This window comes from Eleutherodactylus coqui, chromosome 8, assembly GCF_035609145.1.
Source record: "Eleutherodactylus coqui strain aEleCoq1 chromosome 8, aEleCoq1.hap1, whole genome shotgun sequence".
Lineage (NCBI taxonomy): Eukaryota > Metazoa > Chordata > Amphibia > Anura > Eleutherodactylidae > Eleutherodactylus > Eleutherodactylus coqui.
This window is the reverse complement of record NC_089844.1, coordinates 199,963,399-199,985,623: the sequence shown is the minus strand read 5'-3', so window position 1 is coordinate 199,985,623 and position 22,225 is coordinate 199,963,399. Positions and strand designations below refer to the sequence as shown.

At 47.7% G+C, this 22,225-nt stretch overlaps 1 pseudogene; it reads left to right on the top strand.

Moving 5' to 3' along the window:
• The window catches only part of LOC136577345 (sulfotransferase 1A1-like), a 36,280-nt pseudogene extending 14,613 nt beyond the window's left edge, over positions 1–21,667 (top strand).
• Positions 21,668–22,225: the final 558 nt, after the last annotated feature.

The window sequence follows — 22,225 nt, the reverse complement described above, 5'->3', positions numbered from 1 at the left end:
AAAGTCCCCCCATGCATGGGACTTTGCTTGGTTGAGATGTGGACGTGTAGACGGTTAAGCTGAAATGAGCTGAGAAGACGGACGCACGGAGCCAATATCGAAGGGGTGGAGCTAGATGATGTAATAGTACGTAGTAATGTTTCATCCTTCTTGTCCAAGGGAGGGGTGAGGAGCGTGAGCAGCTAGTAAAAGTTTTTGTTTTGTTTTTTTTTTTCTCCCGTCTAAGACATTGCAGGCAGGAACAGACTAATAATGAATTCACTTAAAGGGATCTCACATTTCCAATATTAATAGGTGTTTGTAGATTATTCTGCCCCGATGTAACTCATGTGTCTGTTATAGGTGCTAACATCTTACAGGCCTTATCTGCATCCATCAAATCTTTTTACAATGTTGTACTACCTTAAACCGGGTACTATTGTTCCAATTGAGTACCCTGGTTTAAAGGGGGGGAGGAGAAGGCATAGGTGATCTAGGTATTGCAAGTCAGCCATTTTTAAATTCAGCCATTTTTAAATTTTTTGCAAGCCATTTTTTAATTTTTTACAACAAGGTTCTGATCTTTTTGAAATAAAATACCAGCATGATTGTCTAGCAGTGATGCAACAAGAAAATTTAAGTTTAAAAAAGTTACTGAAAGCCCTTGTTAATAATGCATATTTTGAGTTGTTTTTTATAGAGGGTACCCAGGGTGATTGACGACTCCACACTGGATATACAGTGGTTACACAACAAGATGTCCTAAAAGCAGAATGTCTCCGCATGTCGCAGTACAAGAAGCGGAATTAAAAGCACTCGCTGAGGCGTGTAGAGTGGAGGAAGGTAAGACGGCAACCATTTACACTGACTCCCGGTATGCATTTGGCATAGCTCATGATTACGGCCCAACATGGAAGGCCAGACAGTTTTTTACCACAGCAGGACAGCCAATTAAGAATGATGCAGCGGTGCAGAGCCTCATGGAGGCCCTACTTCTACCTGACAAAGTGGAAAGCTCACACCAGTTCCTACACCGGAGAAGCGAGAGGCAACGCCATCACAGACCACACAGCAAAAGCAGCGGCCCTCAATCCGTGGAAGAAAGAAGAAAAGAAGAATTTGACAATAACTTTTGACTTTGATATGAACTTGGACTTTGATAAAAACTTGGACTTTGATAAAAACTTGGACTTTGATATGCTAAAGACTTTACAGTTAAGAAAAAGACAAATGGACTAAAAAGGGACGGCGTATGGTGAACAGTCAACAGCACTTGCCCACCACGGTCCCTGTGCCCAATGATGGCCCAGCTGACGCACGAAAAGACGCACCTCTCAAAGCAGCAATGATGTCGATGCTTGAACGAGGACGGGTGGCTCCTTGGTTTTCTGTAGCTACTGCATCATTTGTCCAGTTTTGCATGATCTTTGCCGTAAAGCAACAGGGCAGAAGTAAATTTGCCACATCACACTTGCCTAGACCACTCTACCCATTTCAGGGATTGCAAATTGGCTACACTCACCTCCTACTTGTTGGGAAGCATGAATATGTGCTTGTTGTTGTTGATGTTTTTCAGGTTGGGGACCTACTCTGTTACCAAAGTAAATAAGCAGGTAACCGCACAGAAGCTCATGAATGAGGTAATCCGCAGATATGGGGTACCGGAAGTAATTGAGTCAAACAAAGGTACACACTTCACAGGTGAAATAATGCAACACATCATGTCTGCTTTGGGTATATTCCAGGTTTTTCACACACCCTACCATCCGCGGAGTAGTGGGAAAGTAGATACAAAAGGCAATGAAGAAAATGGTAAAATTTTGAATTGAGTGTCTTCTATTAGTTTTTCTTTTTCTTAGGAGGGTACATGCCTCAGTAGCACAGTTTGGGGAATGATTTTCTTGTTAATTTTGTCATAGGCCTCTCTAAGGAATTGTCAATAATGCATTCTGCAGTCTCTGCTTTTCTCCCAGGTCCTACAGATGAGTGTCACAATCTGAAACCAGGTGACAGGGTCTATGTGAAAAAGTTTGAGCGAGAAACCCGGTTTGAATGTCCTTACCAGATGTTGTTCACCACCCCAACTGCAGTCAAGCTTGAAGGAGAGCCCACTTGGATCCACACTTCGCACTGAAAAAACTAATGATCCTGATCCTTTACATGCTATAATGTGGTACAATTCCTCTAACACACACCTTTGACTACTGCACACTAGCCCCCTGTTTCAGAACAAATTAATACAATCAAATGTGCAATATGTAGCCTACACTGAGGGTGAGAATCCAACACCGCATCGTGCTAAGAGGGAAGTTGACGCTCCAGGTGGTAACTTTGATCCACATGTATACATAGATGCTATAGGAGTGCCAAGGGGGGTGCCAGATGAATTTAATTCTAGAGATCAGGTTAAAGCAGGTTTTGAGTCCTTATTTGTTTTTGTCACTGTTAATAATAATGTAGATTGGATGAATTATATCTTTTACAATCAGCAGAGGTTTGTAAACTACACCAGAGATGCTTTACAAGGGTTAGCTGACCAGTTAGGGCCCACTGCATCCATGGTGTTCCAAAATAGAGTGGCCCTGGATATGATTTTAGCAGAAAGAGGTGGGGTATGTAACTTCCTGTACGTGTATTATCCCTTTGATCAAAAAGAGTATGAGTAAGGGACTGGACAATGTGAGACCAAAATTTCCCTTGTTTGAAAAAAGATGAAGAGCCAGTTCCGATAATGCCAACCAGGTATGTTACCAGAAGAATGGAGAGATGGACTAGTACTGCGCCGCCCCGGTCTCATAAGATGGACTGTCAGTGGACTTCCCATTTGCCTAGGGAAAGTGCAGAAGACCTTAGGTTCCGGCGAGGGCACACCCTGCGGGGTGTTAACTCGTACAGATAGAGGGTATGGATGCCCGGAAATAAGCCCAGGGAATCCATGGCCTCCTTCTGAGGTGAGTAGGGATCCCTCCCTTTTAGGAGTAGGGACTTACGGGCAGTGGAGAAACCCTGACGCAAGGGAGACCGAGGAAGAGTGCAAGGTCTGAAGCTTGATCTCCATATTAAGTTTTTTAGGGGGGTTTGTGAGGGTATATATATATATATATTGCCATATGTTTTTTTATGCTTTATACCTATATGCAAGTTTTATTCAATTCCAAATGAGAAAAAACTTATATATCGCCTTACATCAGATATTCCAAGGCTTTGCAAGGCTGAGAGATGTTCTAGAAATTCAGAGATGATACCGAACCAGACATGAAGGCCGCGTGTACTTGGCCGTTTTCCCAGAAGCGCTGGAACAAGATATCAAGATGTTCAACCATGTACATAATTTTCACTGTCTCAGGCCGGAAATCCGGACTGCCCATATATGGTTTTTTTTTTTTAAACTCGTTTTATTGACAAATAATCAATTTGCGATAACAAGAACTTCTGCAGTACAAAGTCATACATAGGTTTCAAAGATATAACAGTCACGGGTTTACAGTATTCAATAAGTACAGTGCCCTTCATGGATATGGAGGATATAAAGAGGATAATGAGGGAAAGAAGCTTGTAGGGGGTTCCCAGAGGGGGAGGCAGCGGCGGAACCCATGGTAAAGATCGCGTACTGGATGTTGGGCTTGTTAGTAAGCGTGTAAGCCTCTGTGTGGAGCAGCAAGAAAGGGGGGAGGGGGGAGAGAGGATAATAAATGTGCCCATAACGGGGAATTTAGTGTGATGTGCACTATAAGTGTGTGGTGGTGGTAGCCGGGGGGCTTTTGAATGAGTTGTTCTGCCTGATGTGGTCAGGAGTCGTAGTTGGGTTTTGTAGTGTGGTGGTCCTTTTCCAGAATTGTTAATGTCGTCTCTGCAGTGCTGATATCGCTGATGTGAGAGGTTGCTGGGGAAATAACGTTAATGCCGAGTCGCACCACTGACCCCACACCTTTTGGAATTTATCCTGGCATTTACGTGCCTTATACACCAAGTTGTTGTAGGGTATGGTTGAATTGGTGATCTTTTTCCACATCGCTAGCGTTGGGCCCCTTGGGTCCATCCACCTCATTGCGATGACCTTTCTTGCCAGGAACAAGACTTCCCGCAAGAAAATTCTGTCATAATGTTGCCAATATTCTACATCCAGGACACCAAAAAGACAAATTTCGGGAGTGATGGGAACCGGGACGTCCAGGACCGCAGACAGCAGGCCAACAACCTCACCCCAGTATGATCTAATCGGCGGGCAGTCCCAAATCATATGCCAAAAGTCCGCGTATGTGCATGTACATCGGGCACAATGGGGGGATGGATATCTGCCCATCCTATGCAGTCTCGCTGGGGTGAGGTAACATTGGTGGACTATGTACAGCTGAGTCATTCTATTGTTTACTGAAGGGGAGACGAGTCGGGGGGACTCCAACACTTCTTGGAATGTTTCCTCCGTCAGTGCTGGGATTAGGGATTTCCATTTCGAGAGGGCTGGGGGGATCTCTCGAGCGGCTTTTGAGGTCGTTAGGTGAGAGTATAACGTTGAGATAAGACCCCTAGGTCCTCGCGATCGTAGTATTCCTATTAACGGGTAGTTCGATATATTGCTACTCGCCGGCGGGAATTGTGTCTGGAGGGCGTGACGGATCTGTAGGTATTTATAGAAGTGAGTTCGGGGGATTTGATATTGATTTTGTAGCTGCTCGAAGGATAGCAGAACGTTGGAATTGTATAGATCGTCTAGGCACTTTATATCATACTGTTCCCATATCCTGAGATCTGCTAGTGGTAGCAATTCTCGCAGCCCAGGGTTTCTCCACAGTGGCATCTCCGCGACAATGTCGGAGAATCTCATTACTGCTTTAGCCTGACTCCAGACTCGCGACGCGAGTCTGTGGATAGGAAGCATCTTACCCCCCAGGGTATCGGGGAATTCTAACACCGGCCATAGGTTGGCAATGTTTAATACCTGGGCCAGATGTGCCTCGGAGTTGGGTAACGGGCAATCTGTCAGCCAGGGTTTCAAGTGGAGTAATTGGCCAGCTAAGTAGTATAAGAACAGGTCTGGAAGAGCCGATCCAGCGGCACTCTTAGGTCTTTGAAGGGTTGAAAGCTTAAGTTTTGGTCGGGATCCTCCCCATATAAAGGAGATTATGAGGGAGTTCATAGTCTGGAAGAATTTCCTTGGGATGGGTACCGAGATGTGTTGAAGGATGTAAAGGCACTTGGGCAAGACTATCATTTTGATTAAGTTTATGCGGCCTGCCACCGATAAAGGGAGAGATCCCCAAGTTCTGAATTTGGATCTGTAGAGGTCCGTCAGAGGGTATACATTCAAGTCTAGGGCCCGACTCGTCGCGTTTGCAATCTGTATGCCCAGATATTTAAAATCGTTAGTTACCTGCAGGCCGCATATGGAATCCATAAGATGTAGGGGACTTGATGTAAGGACTGGCATTAGGGCTGATTTGGACCAGTTGATATGTAGTCCCGAGTAGGACCCGAATCTGTTGATAAGGCCCATTGCACGGGGTAGGGTAACTGTTGGTTCCGCCATAAAGAGCATAAGGTCGTCGGCGTATAGCGCCACACGGTCCTCTCTGTCTCCTATTATGATCCCACGGTACGTCGAGCACGCCCGGAGCGAAATGGCCAGCGGTTCAATGGCCAGGGCGAAGAGGAGTGGGGAGAGGGGGCAACCCTGTCTCGTGCCTCTATACAGAGGAAAGTACGAGGAGCAGGCGCCATTTACTGATATTGCTGCCTTAGGTGTTTTGTATATTAGGGAGATCCATTGAATGAATCTATCCCCAAACCCAAACCTCTTCAACACCTGGAGCAGGAAAGGCCATTCAATAGAATCGAAGGCTTTAGTGGCATCTAGAGAGGCCAAAGCCCAGTCTCTCCCCTCCGCCGCTCCAATCTGCGTAACCACTTGGACCCGTCGTAGGTTCTCACGCGTTGACTTCCCCGGCATAAATCCGGCTTGGTCAGGGTGTATTAGATCTAATATAACTGAGTTAAGGCGTCGGGCCAGCATTTTAGTCAGGAGTTTATAATCTGTATTGAGGAGGGAAATGGGCCTGTATGAGCCACAATCTAGCGCGTCTTTTCCTGGTTTTAGAATGAGTACAATTGTGGCCTCATAAAAGGATGGGGGCAGTGATCCGTTTCTAATGGCTGTGTCGTAGGTCTCTAGGAGTACAGGCAAAAGTGTTTCTTGGTACTTGGCGTATACCTCTATAGGCAGGCCGTCCGGGCCTGGAGCTTTACCGCTGGACATCTCCCGGAGGGCCTCCGATAATTCTGTTAATGTGAATGGGGCGTCTATTAGCGTCTGCTGGTCTGAGGAGAGCGTCGGGAAGTTTAGGTTTGAAAGGTAACTCTCAAGCTCTGCCCATATATGGTTATTAGCCCATCACCCCTTGATGGTGATGGGACAAAGGGTATAAGATCTCATGTAATCTGTAATAAAGCTCGACACGTCGGCAAAGCGCAGCCATGTCCCGTGTGAGGAATTATACCAGACCTCCCTGTGTGGTGTCTCTTCTTACCGCCGGCAACGGGGCAAGTGGGGTGGGCCCGATTGGTGCTGTACTTAGAATATTTTACCCTGACAATATGGTGTGTATGGTGGCAGGAGGTCTGTGGGGCAGTCATATGGTGTGTATGGAGGCAGGAGGTCAGTGGGGCAGTGATATAGTGTGTATGGTGGCAGGAGGTCTGTGGGGCAGTCATATGGTCTGCATGGCGGAGGGGTCTCTTCATGCACAGTGTATTGTGGAGGTAATGTATCCATTGATCCCATATAATCTTATTTCCCCCTATTTATACTTGAGTGATGTATTATATATAAGGGATGCACTATATACACGGTGCAGACAGGATCGCTGAGCAGAAGAACGATTTATAAAAAATCACGGATTACAGTTCTGTTTGTATTAGTTTGTAATCAGTATCTTCTACCACCCGGTGGCGACATTGCACTGCTAAGGCTCTCACTAGTACAATGCAGTGGTGTGTTGCTGCCACCTAGTGTTTCTACACGGAATGTGGATTGTGTTTAATATATTACCGTGTATTTAATGTCAAAGCTGTTCTACAGGTCCCTCCCCTTTATGATGGCTCCTCCCCTTTGTAGAGGCTGCACCCCTCCATTTATGCATAGGAATTATCAAACAATTTTGTCCTGTCAACAGTAGTTCACTTTCTTGTAGTTTATAACTGTTTTGTCCTTACCATCATGTAAGTCATTTTTGCAGGAGGTGGCAGGAGGTCTGTGGGGCACTCATATGGTGTGTATGGTGGCAGGATGTCAGTGGGGCAGTCATATGGTCAGTATTGCAGCAGGAGGCAAACGAGGCAGTCATATGGTGTGTATGGTGGCAGGAGGTCAGTGGGGCAGTCATATGGTCTGTATGGTGGCAGGACGTCAGTGGGGCAGTCATATGGTCTCTATGGTGGCAGGGGGTCAGTGGGGCAGTGATATGGTCTGTATGATAGCAGGAGGTCAGTTGGGCAGTCATATGGTCAGTATTGCAGCAGGAGGTCAGTGGGGCAGTCATATGGTGTGTATGGTGGCAGGAGGTCAGTGGGGCAGTCATATAGTCAGTATTGCAGCAGGTCGTCAGTGGGGTAGTCATATGGTGTGTATGGTGGCAGGAGGTCAGTGGGGCAGTGATATGGTGTGTATGGTGGCAGGAGGTCAGTGGGGCAGTCATATGGTCAGTATTGCAGCAGGAGGTCAGTGGGGCAGTCATATGGTCAGTATTGCAGCAGGAGGTCAGTGGGGCAGTCATATGGTCAGTATTGCAGCAGGAGGTCAGTGGGGCAGGCATATGGTCTGTATGGTGGCAGGAGGTCAGTGGGGCAGTCATATGGTCTGTATGGTGGCAGAAGATCAATGGGGCAGTGATATGGTCTGTATGTTGGCAGGAGGTCATTGGGGCAGTCTTATGGTCAGTATTGCAGCAGGAGGTCAGTGGGGCAGTCATATGGTGTGTATGGTGGCAGGAGGTCAGTGGGGCAGTCATATAGTCAGTATTGCAGCAGGTCGTCAGTGGGGTAGTCATATGGTGTGTATGGTGGCAGGAGGTCAGTGGGGCAGTGATATGGTGTGTATGGTGGCAGGAGGTCAGTGGGGCAGTCATATGGTCAGTATTGCAGCAGGAGGTCAGTGGGGCAGTCATATGGTCAGTATTGCAGCAGGAGGTCAGTGGGGCAGTCATATGGTCAGTATTGCAGCAGGAGGTCAGTGGGGCAGTCATATGGTCAGTATTGCAGCAGGAGGTCAGTGGGGCAGGCATATGGTCTGTATGGTGGCAGGAGGTCAGTGGGGCAGTCATATGGTCTGTATGGTGGCAGAAGATCAATGGGGCAGTGATATGGTCTGTATGTTGGCAGGAGGTCATTGGGGCAGTCTTATGGTCAGTATTGCAGCAGGAGGTCAGTGGGGCAGTCATATGGTGTGTATGGTGGCAGGAGGTCAGAAGGGCAGTCATATGGTGTGTATGGTGGCAGGAGGTCAGAAGGGCAGTCATATGGTCTGTATGGTGGCAGGAGGTCAGTAGGGCAGTCATATGGTCTGTATGGTGGCAGGAGGTCAGTGGGGCAGTCATATGGTCAGTATGGTGGCAGGAGGTCAGTGGGGCAGTCATATGGTCTTTATGGTAGCAGGAGATCAGTGGGACAGTCATATGGTCTTTATGGTAGCAGGAGGTCAGTGGGGCAGTCATTTGGTCTGTATGGTGGAAGGAGGTCAGTGGGGCAGTCATATGGTCATTATTGCAGTAGGAGGTGTGTGGAGCAGTCATATGGTGTGTATGGTGGCAGGAGGTCAGTGGGGCAGGCATATGTTCAGTATTGCAGCAGGAGGTCAGTATTGCAGCAGGACTTCAGTGGGGCAGTCATATGGTCTGTATGGTGGCGGGAGGTCAGTGGGGCAGGCGTATGGTCTGTATGGTGGCAGGAGGTTAGTGGGGCAGTCATATGGTCTGTTTGGTGGCAGGAGATCAATGGGGCAGTGATATGGTCTGTATGGTGGCAGGAGGTCATTGGGGCAGTCTTATGGTCAGTATTGCAGCAGGAGGTCAGTGGGTCAGTCATATGGTGTGTATGGTGGCAGGAGGTCAGAAGGGCAGTCATATGGTGTGTATGGTGGCAGGAGGTCAGAAGGGCAGTCATATGGTCTGTATGGTGGCAGGAGGTCAGTAGGGCAGTCATATGGTCTGTATGGTGGCAGGAGGTCAGTGGGGCAGTCATATGGTCAGTATGGTGGCAGGAGGTCAGTGGGGCAGTCATATGGCCTTTATGGTAGCAGGAGATCAGTGGGACAGTCATATGGTCTTTATGGTAGCAGGAGGTCAGTGGGGCAGTCATTTGGTCTGTATGGTGGAAGGAGGTCAGTGGGGCAGTCATATGGTCATTATTGCAGCAGGAGGTGTGTGGAGCAGTCATATGGTGTGTATGGTGGCAGGAGGTCAGTGGGGCAGGCATTTTGGTCAGTATTGCAGCAGGAGGTCAGTGGGGCAGTCATATTGTGATGGGTTAATTCGTGTTTATGCTTTTCTAAAGAGAAAGATAAGTGTATTTCATCTTCTTAAGCTTAACCACAAATACGTGTAACGTTTGACGCTTTTAAAATGGACTACAAAGGCTCCATTTTGTCTCTTTGCTTGTCTGCTATAATACACATATATTTTGTATTAATTTCAACTTTCACTTGAGAAAAATGTTAGATTGCAGTTAGAATGATCCACCTGGAAATATTAATTGGATTACCACTAGGTTTCTGTCCTGTTCTTATCTTTAAACAATTCTAGTTGAAACTAACAAGCTTACAGGAATGTACCTCCCGATTACACCTACACAGAGGAAGACATACTGATAAGAGGCTGAGATGTTTTAAATCAATACATGTGCTTATTAATTGTAATTGTATCTGGCATAAAGCCACTTGCTTCATAGAAATGTATGAAGATTGAATACATTGTACATTAAACAGGCATTTCTTTGGTTAAAACATACGGTGTGGTATCCATTGAACTCCTCAGAGTATACTCGCAAGATTCAAACAGATTGGGAAGCAGACAGCATCAGCTGACGGGTCCTCTTGTGACCCCCCTAACATTACTTGGCGCCAGAACGTGGGGCAAAAGTTAACTTCTTACCTGCAGCCGATACCTGACGACCCTACCTGCCGACCAGCCGGACCAGAGGCCACGGGACCCCAGATCTACAAAACACCGGTGTAAGGTAAGCCCTTGACTTACCACTTCAGCTCTGGGCTCCCCTGACTTCGGTAACGTGTTGACAGGAGGTGAGTCGCTGCATCTTTATAGGACGCTACTGCCTGTTATTTACGGTGTTCTTAGTAACCGTGCTAGACGGAAGAACCCTTGTGTGTATATTGCCATGCTGTCTGCTGTAGAAATTATTGCTTTTTGCCGCACTCATAATGTTAGCTGTAATTTGTAATAAGATTACTAAAAGCCGCCCAGCAAGGCAAGCTGTGGTCCTTCCTCTATCCCCGTAAGAAGTAAAGATATTGCGAATGAATATCCTGCCTGTTGCGGACGTAGCAGAAGGGACTGAAAAGTCCATAAGTATTTCTGCCAGTTGCGGACTCGCAGAAGAGAAGTATCCTGCCAATACTTGGCAGGAGGGCCCTAAATAAATATCCTGCCCGTTGCGGACGTGGCAGAAGGGACTGAAAAGTCCATAAGTATCCTGCCAGTTGCGGACTCAGCAGTAGGGACAATAGTGGTAAATCGAGAGCTAAGTCCATAGTTAGAATGGGGTCCGACCAGTCTCAGACTTTCTTGACACCCATTGAAATAATAAGATTGGGGAAAGGGAAGGACATTTGTAGGCAAGCCTATAAAATATATCAACAGATAGGACTTAAAAAGAACAGACAATATAGAAAACAGCTAGAGAATGTAGTAAGTTGTTGAGAAAAGCAGGTGTTTAGAATTTTGGGAACCTTAGACCAACGAGTTTGGGAAAGATTCAGAGATAGTCAAAGGTTGGATAAAAGTAAGCTAGACAGATGGATTGAGGCAAGTGTAGATACGGCAGTTATCAGAGAAAGGGAATTCTTTATAGTCTGTGTTCCTTTGGGACATAAAGCAAGTTCATGCAGAATCTGTTGACAATTATGTGACAAATAACCATCATTGTTTGTCTTGTATGTCTTGATGTTATGTAATCTAATCTTTGTTGTACGTCTTAGTCTCCGTCATACAAGTGTAAGAAAGTGTAAGAAAGTTATACCCTCCTCACGGCTGTGGGGGCTTTTAAGAATACAAGGGTTAAAAATGCTGCCATGTCAAAAGCGCTTAGCATGTTGTCTTTTCTATGTGTTTAACTATTCCCCTGCCGTCCGTGTTTGATAGTCTGTGCAGAGAAATACACCTCTTGTTGTTGCTAATGATTGGTGTTGTTTGGAGTCTGAATGTTCTGGCCACTTTCTAGAGTCTTGGTTGTTGTTCTATTTCATAGAGAGATAAAATTCAAGGTCATAGAAAGAAAGATGTTGATGAAATAAGAAACTTGTAATGAATTACATAAATTAATTGTCTTGAAAGTGGAAAGCATGTAGGGATTTTGAGGTATGTTTTTGCTTTTTGGGTAAATGTCAGTTCTGTGATTGGTTGGATGTCTGTATCACTGCTGAATGCTGTTAGTACTGTACTGTCTCTGAGAGAATGTTCTGCAGGGGGTTGTTGTAATTCATGTCTTTTGTTATTTGTACTGATATCTTACAAGCCTTATCTGCATCCATCAAATTCTCACCAGATGGATCGGTACTAGAGATGAGCGAACGTACTCGTCCGAGCTTGATACTCGTTCGAGTATTAGCGTGTTCGAGATGCTCGTTACTAGAGGCGAGCACCACTCGATGTTCGAGTTACTTTCACTTTCATCTCTGAGACGTTAGCGCGCTTTTCTGGCCAATAGAAAGACAGGGAAGGCATTACAACTTCCCCCTGCGACGTTTAAGCCCTATACCACCCCCCTGCAGTGAGTGGCTGGCGAGATCAGGTGTCACCCGAGTATATAAATCGGCCCCTCCCGCGGCTCGCCACAGATGCATTCTGACATAGCTCAGGGAAAGTGCTGCTGATGGTGGAGCTGCTATAGGGAGAGTGTTAGGAGTGATTTTAGGCTTCAAGAACCCCAACGGTCCTTCTTAGGGCCACATCTGACTGTGTGCAGTACTGTTGAGGCTGCTTTTTGCAGTGTTGCACTTTTTTTTTTTTTTGTATATCGGCCATGCAGAGCATTGCGTCCTAAGTCTGCAGTAATTTTACATAGTCCAGGGCCAGTAGTGGTGAGGCAGGGACAGTGAAAGTGATATACTGTGTATATAGGCAGTGGGCTTTTCCAAAACAATTTGGGAAAAAACATTCTATTTGGGCTGCCTGTGACCGTCCTGAGTGTACTGCGTCTCTGCTGGGGGTAGTAGTCCTAATTAATACGCAGCCAGCTAAGTGTTAGAGCAGTCTTGCGCAAAATTCTTTCCTGGCTCTGCTGTGCGTTACACATCACCGCTGTCATCCTCTCCAGAGGGAAACAGTCTGCAGTAATTTTACATAGTATAGGGCCAGTAGTGCTGAGGCAGGGACAGTGAAAAAGGTGAAAGAGATATACTGTCTATATAGGCAGTGGACTTGTTCCAAAGAATTTGGGGAAAAAAAATCTATTTGGGCTGCCTGTGACCGTCCTCAGTGTACTGCGTCTCTGCTGGGGGTAGTAGTCCTAATTAATAAGCAGCCAGCTAAGTGTTACAGCAGGCTTGCGCAAAATTCTTTCCTGGCTCTGCTGTGCGTTCCGTAAACGAAGTCAGCCTCCAACCACAGGCCAATAAGCGGCACATTTAATTACAGCATTCTGTTTCTGCACTACTGGTAATACACCATGCTGAGGGGTAGGGGCAGGCCTAGAGGACGTGGACGCGGGCGAGGACGCGGAGGCCCAAGTCAGGGTGTGGGCACAGGCCGAGCTCCTGATCCAGGTGTATCGCAGCCGACTGCTGCGGGATTAGGAGAGAGGCACGTTTCTGGCGTCCCCACATTCATCTCACAATTAATGGGTCCACGCGGTAGACCTTTATTAGAAAATGAGCAGTGTGAGCAGGTCCTGTCGTGGATGGCAGAAAGTGCATCCAGCAATCTATCGACCACCCAGAATTCTGCGCCGTCCACTGCTGCAACTCTGAATCCTCTGGCTGCTGCTCCTCCTTCCTCCCAGCCTCCTCACTCTATTACAATGACACATTCCGAGGAGCAGGCAGACTCCCAGGAACTGTTCTCGGGCCCCTGCCCAGAATGGGCGGCAATGGTTCCGAATCCTCTCCCACTGGAGGAGTTTGTCGTGACCGATGCCCAACCTTTGGAAAGTTCCCGGGGTCCGGGGGATGAGGCTGGGGACTTCCGGCAACTGTCTCAAGAGCTTTCAGTGGGTGAGGAGGACGATGACGATGAGACACAGTTGTCTATCACTCAGGTAGTAGTAATTGGAGTAAGTCCGAGGGAGAAGCGCACAGAGATTCGGAGGAAGAGCAGCAGGACGATGAGGTGACTGACCCCACCTGGTTTGCTACGCCTACTGAGGACAGGTCTTCAGAGGGGGAGGCAAGGGCAGCAGCAGGGCAGGTTGCAAGAGGCAGTGCGGTGGCCAGGGGTAGAGGCAGGGCTAGACCGAATAATCCACCAACTGTTTCCCAAAGCGCCCCCTCGCGCCATGCCACCCTGCAGAGGCCGAGGTGCTCAAAGGTCTGGCAGTTTTTCACTGAGAGTGCAGACGACCGACGAACAGTGGTGTGCAACCTTTGTCGCGCCAAGATCAGCCAGGGAGCCACCACCACCAGCATGCGCAGACATATGATGGCCAAGCACCCCACAAGGTGGGACGAAGGCCGTTCACCGCCTCCGGTTTGCACCGCTGCCTCTCCCCCTGTGCCCCAACCTGCCACTGAGATCCAACCCCCCTCTCAGGACACAGGCACTACCGTCTCCTGGCCTGCACCCACACCCTCACCTCCGCTGTCCTCGGCCCCATCCACCAATGTCTCTCAGCGCACCGTCCAGCCGTCGCTAGCGCAAGTGTTGGAGCGCAAGCGCAAGTACGCCGCCACGCACCCGCACGCTCAAGCGTTAAACGTGCACATAGCCAAATTTATCAGCCTGGAGATGCTGCCGTATAGGCCTGTGGAAACGGAGGCTTTCAAAGGTATGATGGCGGCGGCGGCCCCGCGCTACTCAGTTCCCAGTCGCCACTACTTTTCCCGATGTGCCGTCCCAGCCCTGCACGACCACGTCTCCCGCAACATTGTACGCGCCCTCACCAACGCGGTTACTGCCAAGGTCCACTTAACAACGGACACGTGGACAAGCACAGGCGGGCAGGGCCACTACATCTCCCTGACGGCACATTGGGTGAATTTAGTGGAGGCTGGGAAAGAGTCAGAGCCTGGGACCGCTCACGTCCTACCCACCCCCAGAATTGCGGGCCCCAGCTCGGTGGTGGTATCTGCGGCGGTGTATGCTTCCTCCACTAAACCACCCTCCTCCTCCTCCTACGCAACCTCTGTCTCGCAATCAAGATGTGTCAGCAGCAGCACGTCGCCAGGAGTCGGTGTCGCGCGGCGTGGCAGCACAGCGGTGGGCAAGCGTCAGCAGGCCGTGCTGAAACTACTCAGCTTAGGAGAGAAGAGGCACATGGCCCACGAACTGCTGCAGGGTCTGACAGAGCAGACCGACCGCTGGCTTGCGCCGCTGAGCCTCCAACCGGGCATGTTCGTGTGTGACAACGGTCGTAACCTGGTGCCGCCATTGACTTGAATGGGTTTGTTTGCATAAATGCATCTGGTGTCCACGGGCGTGATGCTGGCGGTAAATCGCTGGCAAATCACGCTGTCTGAAGCTTTCGCGAATAGTTGTGATTCTCCATGGTCAGCCTAGCTGTCAGATAGGTTGACAGGGGAGATCCGTCTACCGTTTCCTGCGGCGACCGCAATGCCCGTGGACAGGCAGCCTAAGCTGCTTGACACATGGTGATTTCCACACTGGTGTGGAAGACTGGGGCAGGCAGAATAGAGAAGCTTCCTGGTCTGGGTCGGGTGCAGGGGCTATTTAGGAGGCTGTTGGCAGGGCGGGTTTCCCTAGGATGGGTGCAGGGGCTACTTAAGCCCCCGGCAGGGCAGGTGCCTTCTGGATGGCTGCAGGAGCTACTCGGGAGGCTGCCGGCAGGGTGGGTTCCTCCTGGTCAGCTGCTGAGCACCCTTGGCGGTGAGTGACATGCCAGCCGTTTCCTCCAGTACGGCTGAGCTGTGTCCATGGTGTGCTTGATGGCAGGAGACGTACCTGGCTTGGTGTGGAATTATCTCTCTAGCATAACTGCACTTAACAACAAAAGTTACAGACTGTTTTCAATAACTGAAGTCGTAGAGCAGTAACCCATGACTATTGGCACCGTGCACAGTGTCAATTCCCACAACTCCTCTAATTACCATTGACAACGGGGACCTTCACATGACCATGCTCAATAGATGTTGACTCTTTACAGGTACCACTTGGGTGAGCAAGGTTGTGGACTTAATGCTCCAAAATGGAGATGTTGCAAAAAGCCAACGTGGAGCCATATTTGAGCGGGTGCCCTTTCTGGAGTATGCGGTGCCTGACATGTCGTCAGGTAAGTGGTGCCAATAAAGTTATTTTACAGTGTTTTTTGGGGTTTGAATTTCCCAATAAATGAGCAGGTAACACCAAAACCTTAATGAACCATCGGCCTTGTAGGAGTCCATGTCTTATGTTGTCATCACATTCCTTCATACATAAGTCCAACTTGTCACCTCTTCCTCAGGAACGGAGATCCTTGATGCTATGGACTCTCCCCGCGTGATTAAAACTCATTTACCCGTGCACCTCCTGCCAAGCAGCTTCTGGTAGAAGAAGTCCAAGGTAGTGAGTTCTTTGTAGACCACAGCTGATCTCACTGGAGTCTGGTTTGATATGGAGTCTTGATTTCCTTCACTTTGGTGTGAATCCCCGTTTTTCCTCCCCTTATAGCCAGGCCTTTTACATTTTCCCTCCCATGCTATAATGGCTGGCCTATAACTCTTGCTGTAGTTCTTGATTTATCAGTATAGAAGGCTTGTATGATGAGGTCTACCTCTCTCTAGATAACAGGCTGGTCCATATAACAGGTCGGTCTTTCCTTCTTTACAGCCTGATTCTTTTGCTATCTGTCTTCCCTTAGAACCTGGTCTGTTTTTTTTCAGTGCCTATTGGAAGAGTCTGGTCCATTTCTTGCTTGAGCAAAATCTGTCTTGTAGAGTTTGGTCCCCCTACTACAATGTATCGAGGTCTATTGGACTTGCTGTAGAACCTAATCTGCCTACTTGCCTGCAAACAGCCTATATAAAGAGTTGCACAGTCTCTTTTTCCTTTTAAAGCAGGGGTGTTAAACTCCTTTTCACCGAGGGCCACATCAGGCTTATAGTGACCTTCAAAGGGCCGATTGTAAGACAGTATAGTGAGGTCCTGTTCACACCAGCGTATTTGCGTACAAAATATGCAGTGAATAGAAGCCATTGATTTCAATGAGTCATTCACATGAATATAGATTTTCACAAAGCATGACCTATTATGTTACATACTACGTACCGCAATAGGCCATTAAAGTGAATGGGCCGCGCAAATACATGGTGAATGCGCAGGAAACCTGTGTATTCACTGCTTATTTGCGCACCATTTCAGTGGGCCCATCTGCGTGTTTTTTTTTTCTCTATTGTGGAAATACGCAGTGTATTTGTACGACCGAAACACTATTACGCCCTCGTGAACGAGCCCTAATGGTGACACACTCACCTCCCTCTCCCCCCTATAGTGGTCGCAGTAGTCATAGTGACTCTCATAGTAGCCCCAAGAGTAACAGGGTACCCCCACAGTAATAGTAACCCCCCATAGTAATAAATCCCCGTCAGTAATATTAACCCCATAACAATATTAACCCCAACCCATATACTTCCTCCTTGCTGTCAGCACCGCTCCTCCTCTGCTCGCGCTGAGCCTGGATGCACACTGACGTCAGCGTGTAGCCTGGCACACTTCCTCCCTGAGTCCTCTCCTGCGGAACTGAGGAGCAGAGGACTCAGGGGAGGAGGATCCTGCCTGCACACTGACGTCAGAGTGTGCGCCAGAATCAGCGCTGCCAACGTGATTTCCAGTGGGGAGCTACAGCACCCCAGCTGGTAATCACTACAGTGGTGAGCGTCTGTCGGCACGCCGCGAGCCACATAAAATGAGGCAGCGGTCCTTGTGTTTGATACCTGTGCCTTAAAGGCACTGTTTTGTTTTGTTTTTTGCTTCTCCAACTTACAAAAAATCTTAACTCTTATTTTTCCAACAATGTGGCTGTCTGAGGGCTTATTTTTGTGGGGCAAGTTATATTTTTCAATTCTACTATTTTTAATGTATCATTCACATTAATGTAAACATTTATATATGGTGTAAAATGGAAGAAGACACTATTTCAATATCTTTGGTGGGAGGGAATTGTTTTTACAGTGTACACACAGCGGCAAAAATTACATGATAACTTTATTCCGTGGGTCAGTAGGATTACGACGATACCAAATTTATACATATATAATTTTATTTTTTATTTTTTTTACGACTTTTTGATCACTTCATTAAGTTTCTACTTGGAGATGGGATGACCAATAGAAGTGCAATTTTGCCTTTTTTTATTTATTAGTATTTAAATGTTTATTATGTTCACCATGTAGTGTTGATGTGAGGAGAGAGAACCGACCCCAACTTCTTAAAAAAAAAAAAAGCAGGTACCCATTCACAATACAGGTGTTTTTCTATGCGGCCATCCGACTCTAGGATCACCGCACAGAGGTGCTTGATTGTGACACCCATGCGTATGTGGGGTGTATCTAGGCTAAGCCTTTTCTGGAGTAACTGCCTGCCAAAGAGTCTGTGGGGGGACTCCTTACCCCCCCCCCCTCCTCCTCCTCCTCTGGACTGTATTGATCCTGTGTATCCTCCCTACCTCTGAGCTATAGCCTGTCAGTACGTCAAGTGACTTGTACCTGTAATACCTGTGCAAGTCTTTTTTCAGGTAAAAGTTATACTGGGCCTTAACTGTTCCTAAGGACTCGAGGTTATATATCTATATCTTTCTCTGTGTTTATTACTCCGCCGCATAGAATAATGGTATGTGGGAACGGTTGCATCACAAGTGATATCTACTACAACACCCACACACACCACTATCATCCCCTTTATTGGCACTCCCAGCCAAAGGAGTGTTGAAGCCTGGCATGCAATCTACACTGGCCTTGGCAGCATGTCATCCCTCCGGGACCAGAGCATGGCGAGTGACACGTCAGCACTTAACCTTCCCAGCTCTTCACGTTAGCCAGGTGCCCAGGGTCACCCCTCTGGAGTGTTGCACAATCTCATCACTGTGGAGCCATTCGGGACACCCTAATGCCGATTGGGTCATTTGAATTCCGCTGTCAAAAGTGGTGTGACTGCTGCTTGCAGTTGTTGTGGATGGTGTCAGAGGCAGTTGGCCCTCGCTGTGTATGGAGCAGGATGGGCTCACCATCCATACAAACCCTGCTGCTGCTGGGCGTCTATGTATGCCATCTAGTGTCAAGGAGTTAAGGTGGTCATACACATTCAATAGCTTTCTCCCCTCCTGTAGACCCTGATCACCCCCTGGTCCTATACCCAGGGCCATCTCTCTTGCGTAGAGCCTGGTTCATAAATCAATGTGTTCCCTCATCAGGCCGATCACATCTCTATCTCTAGTTCGCCCTCCTTTCATGGCAGAATCAGTAACTTCTTGTCGCCTTTTCTCCCTGCAGATAATTTACGTGGCTCGGAACCCTAAGGATGTATTTGTGTCATATTATCACTCTTATCGCATGTCCTATGTGCACCCAGATCCGGGGACGCTTGAAGAATATCCAGAAGATCCTAAAAGGAACAGGTACAAGTAATGTATCCTCTCATTATGCTGGTAGCATAAGGGTTAACTCCTATAGGGGTCTGTAGTAGGGGAACTGGACTGCAGCCTTCTCTGGTGCAAGGAAATGCTTCCTCTACCAAACACATACCAGTTACTAAACCGGTGGTCTGCAGCCTGTGAGACCCCTGTGTTATAGAATTACGACCCTCAGCAGGCACCTTCTAGATGTCCTGTCCATGCTCATACTTGTCCTTTCTCCCATAGTTGCCTTTGGGCCATGGAGTGACCATGTGAAGTGCTGGTGGAAGATCAGACAGCAGAAGGACGTCCTCTACCTGTTCTACGAGGACCTGTTAGAGGTAGCAATAGATATTTACTCATCCTAGGTATCCATTGTGGATTAGATCCGAGTGCAGAGCACCCTGGAAATGACCAAGATAATGTTCACTTTATATTAGACAGACGGGGGTTAGCCAAATCAGTAGCTATATTGTGCACACCAGGGGCCGATTACGGTTACCAAGGGTCTTGGCCTGTCTGGAAACTGTGGACCCCCAAGGAGTCTAAAGTTCTATAATAATCTGATATTTACTACAGAGACAATACCAGAACCAAGCTCATTCCATAGATACGATAACAGAACCAAGATATCTACATACCAACCTCTAAACAAGAAAAAAAGGACCCACCATGATCACATAGTATCACCATATAGTAACTAATACCACCATAGTGTTACTAAAGTAAGACCACTGCAAAGATCAGTACTGCTAATAGTGAAACTATATAAGAGCCAAATAATACCGCCATACTGTTACTGAGAAAAATACTATACAAAGACCAATATTGCCGCTATATAGTGGTAGATATCTGCTCTAGACAGGCTCTCTGCAGACCATATCAGTAATTACAGTACCGTTACCTCTAATGATAACAGGTTATGTCCTCTCTGACTGGAGTTGTTCACTTTCCCTTTTCTTCTCCATCCGACCCAGAATACCAAGATGACTTTACCAATTCCCCATAATGTCCCCTCTGTGGCCCTGCTTCCTAGTAGTGTCCCTTCTAAGGCCCAGCTTCTTATTAATGCCCAAATTTGTAATATTGCCCCATCTATGGCCCTAATTCCTAGTTGTCCCCACTGTGGCCCCAGTTACTACTAGTGTCCCCTCTGTGGCCCCATCTGCTTATAGTGCCCCTTCTTTGATTCTGCTTACTAAAGTGCCCAGCCACCACCCAATACAGGCTTCAGCCTAACAATCCCACATGCGTTGCGCTGTCTGTTGCTTGATGCTGAGCGCTCTATGTAGAGTTTAACATGTCTCCTCTCTCCCGTCTCCTGCGGTCAGTACAGTGACCCAGGAAGCAGCAATGTTATAGCACCCCTGCTGCACAGTATGAAGGTACATTTAGTCACCGAGTAACCTTTGGTTTCATAGAATTGCACAGTCCCTGTTAGTAGTGATGGGCCGGCCGCTAACGAGCCGGCTCCTGTAAGTAAACGATGGGGGTGGGGGAAGTAGGACTTCATAGAGCGGTGCCACACACCCATAGATGCCGCTCTAAGCCCACATAACCTGCAATGATGACAGTTTTTTTCGCTTTTTGCTGAGTCAGATCATTTAGCTCAGTTCAACAAGAAGAAGACGCTCACTGTTCAACTAGTCCCAACTGGGGTCGTTGCTGCGCAGAAGAGAATTTCAAGTTATCCACTAACCACATGATAGGGAATAACTGATTAATGGGGGTCTCACCTCAATCTTGAGAACAGGACTCCCATGTCCTGCTCTCCTGTCCTTATGGGGATCGCTTCTCTCCCCGCAGTGACGTCACTCTGAATGCAGCATTGGCTGCTCATGTGCGGTCAGTACTCCATTCACTTCAATGGGGCTGATGGAAATACCCGAGCGAGAAGTGAATGTATCACTGGTATACTTATATGACCAGCGCTTCATTCAGTCTCTTCCTTACTGGGGGGTGCAGTAACATCGCACTGAGGAGGATGGGGGACATGAGACCCATCGATCAGCAAGTTACACTTTGCCCTGTGGATAGGGAATAACTTGAAATTCTTGTACAGCTCCTTTAATGATACTCTACAAATTCTGTGCAACTTTCTTACCCTTGACGTACCCTTGGATGAGGGGTTGAGGCGGTTTTCTAAGCTTCTCCATCTGCTTGGTACAGGACTCAAAACGTGAGATCAGGAAGGTGATGAAGTACATGGGGAAGTATCTACCTGAGGATGTTCTGGAGAAGATCCACCAGCGTACAACCTTCAAGACCATGAAGGAAAACCACATGGCCAACTACAGCTCCATCCCGACCCATGTTATGGACCACGAGGTCTCTCCTTTCATGAGGAAAGGTACCGTCTATTTCCGCGTTACTATTAACTACTGATAGCGTGTTACTTATGGTCACTAAATCCTGCACTTCTGCCTTTCTAGGAATTTGCGGCGACTGGAAGAACCATCTCACTGTGGCTCACAATGAATTACTTGATGCCTGTTATAAGAGGGAGATGTCTGACACCGACCTGACCTTCCGCTTCGAGGTCTGAGTCAATGACCTGCTGACTGTCTCGCTTCCATTCCCAGTCTCTGCCCGCATTGCACATGGACAGACATCCTAAAGAATACTATTACTGCCCCATGACTTCTTATCACCTTTTCTTCTGTATTTACCCCGTTCCAAAAATAAAGACATTTCATGATTTATAGCAGTGGAGGAATACTTCTTCTGGCAGGTAAATGGCAGCCAATTTGTGTACGGGTCATTACTTAAAGTCTAGGCTGGGGGCGAGGAGGTAACAGTGCTGTCGGGCTTTCGGCACCTTAATGACCCCCACACCTGATTAGGTCTGTAGTGGAGATTACCTTCATCATTAATACACGCACTAGCTGTCTGATGGCGATGTGCACCGTATAGCTTTTTTACTCCTCCTCCTGGCTCCAGTGCTCGGAGTACAGCGAGTACCGGGGAGAGGAGGAGTAACGAAGCTATGCGTGTAACATTGCCAGACTGCTATTGTGTGTATTAATGATGAAGGTAATCTCCACCATGGATCAGATACCAGTTCTGGGGTGATAAAGGGAGTTCTGTTACTAGATGGGGCCACACAGAGGGTCCAATTATTAGGTGGGGCCACTAAGGGTGGATCTACGTAGCGGGATCCCTTTTACTAGATGGGCCTACACAGAGGGTCCAATTATTAGGCGGGACCACAGAGGGTGTCTCATTATAAAGGTGGGTCTACATAGTGGGATCTTTATTACCAAGT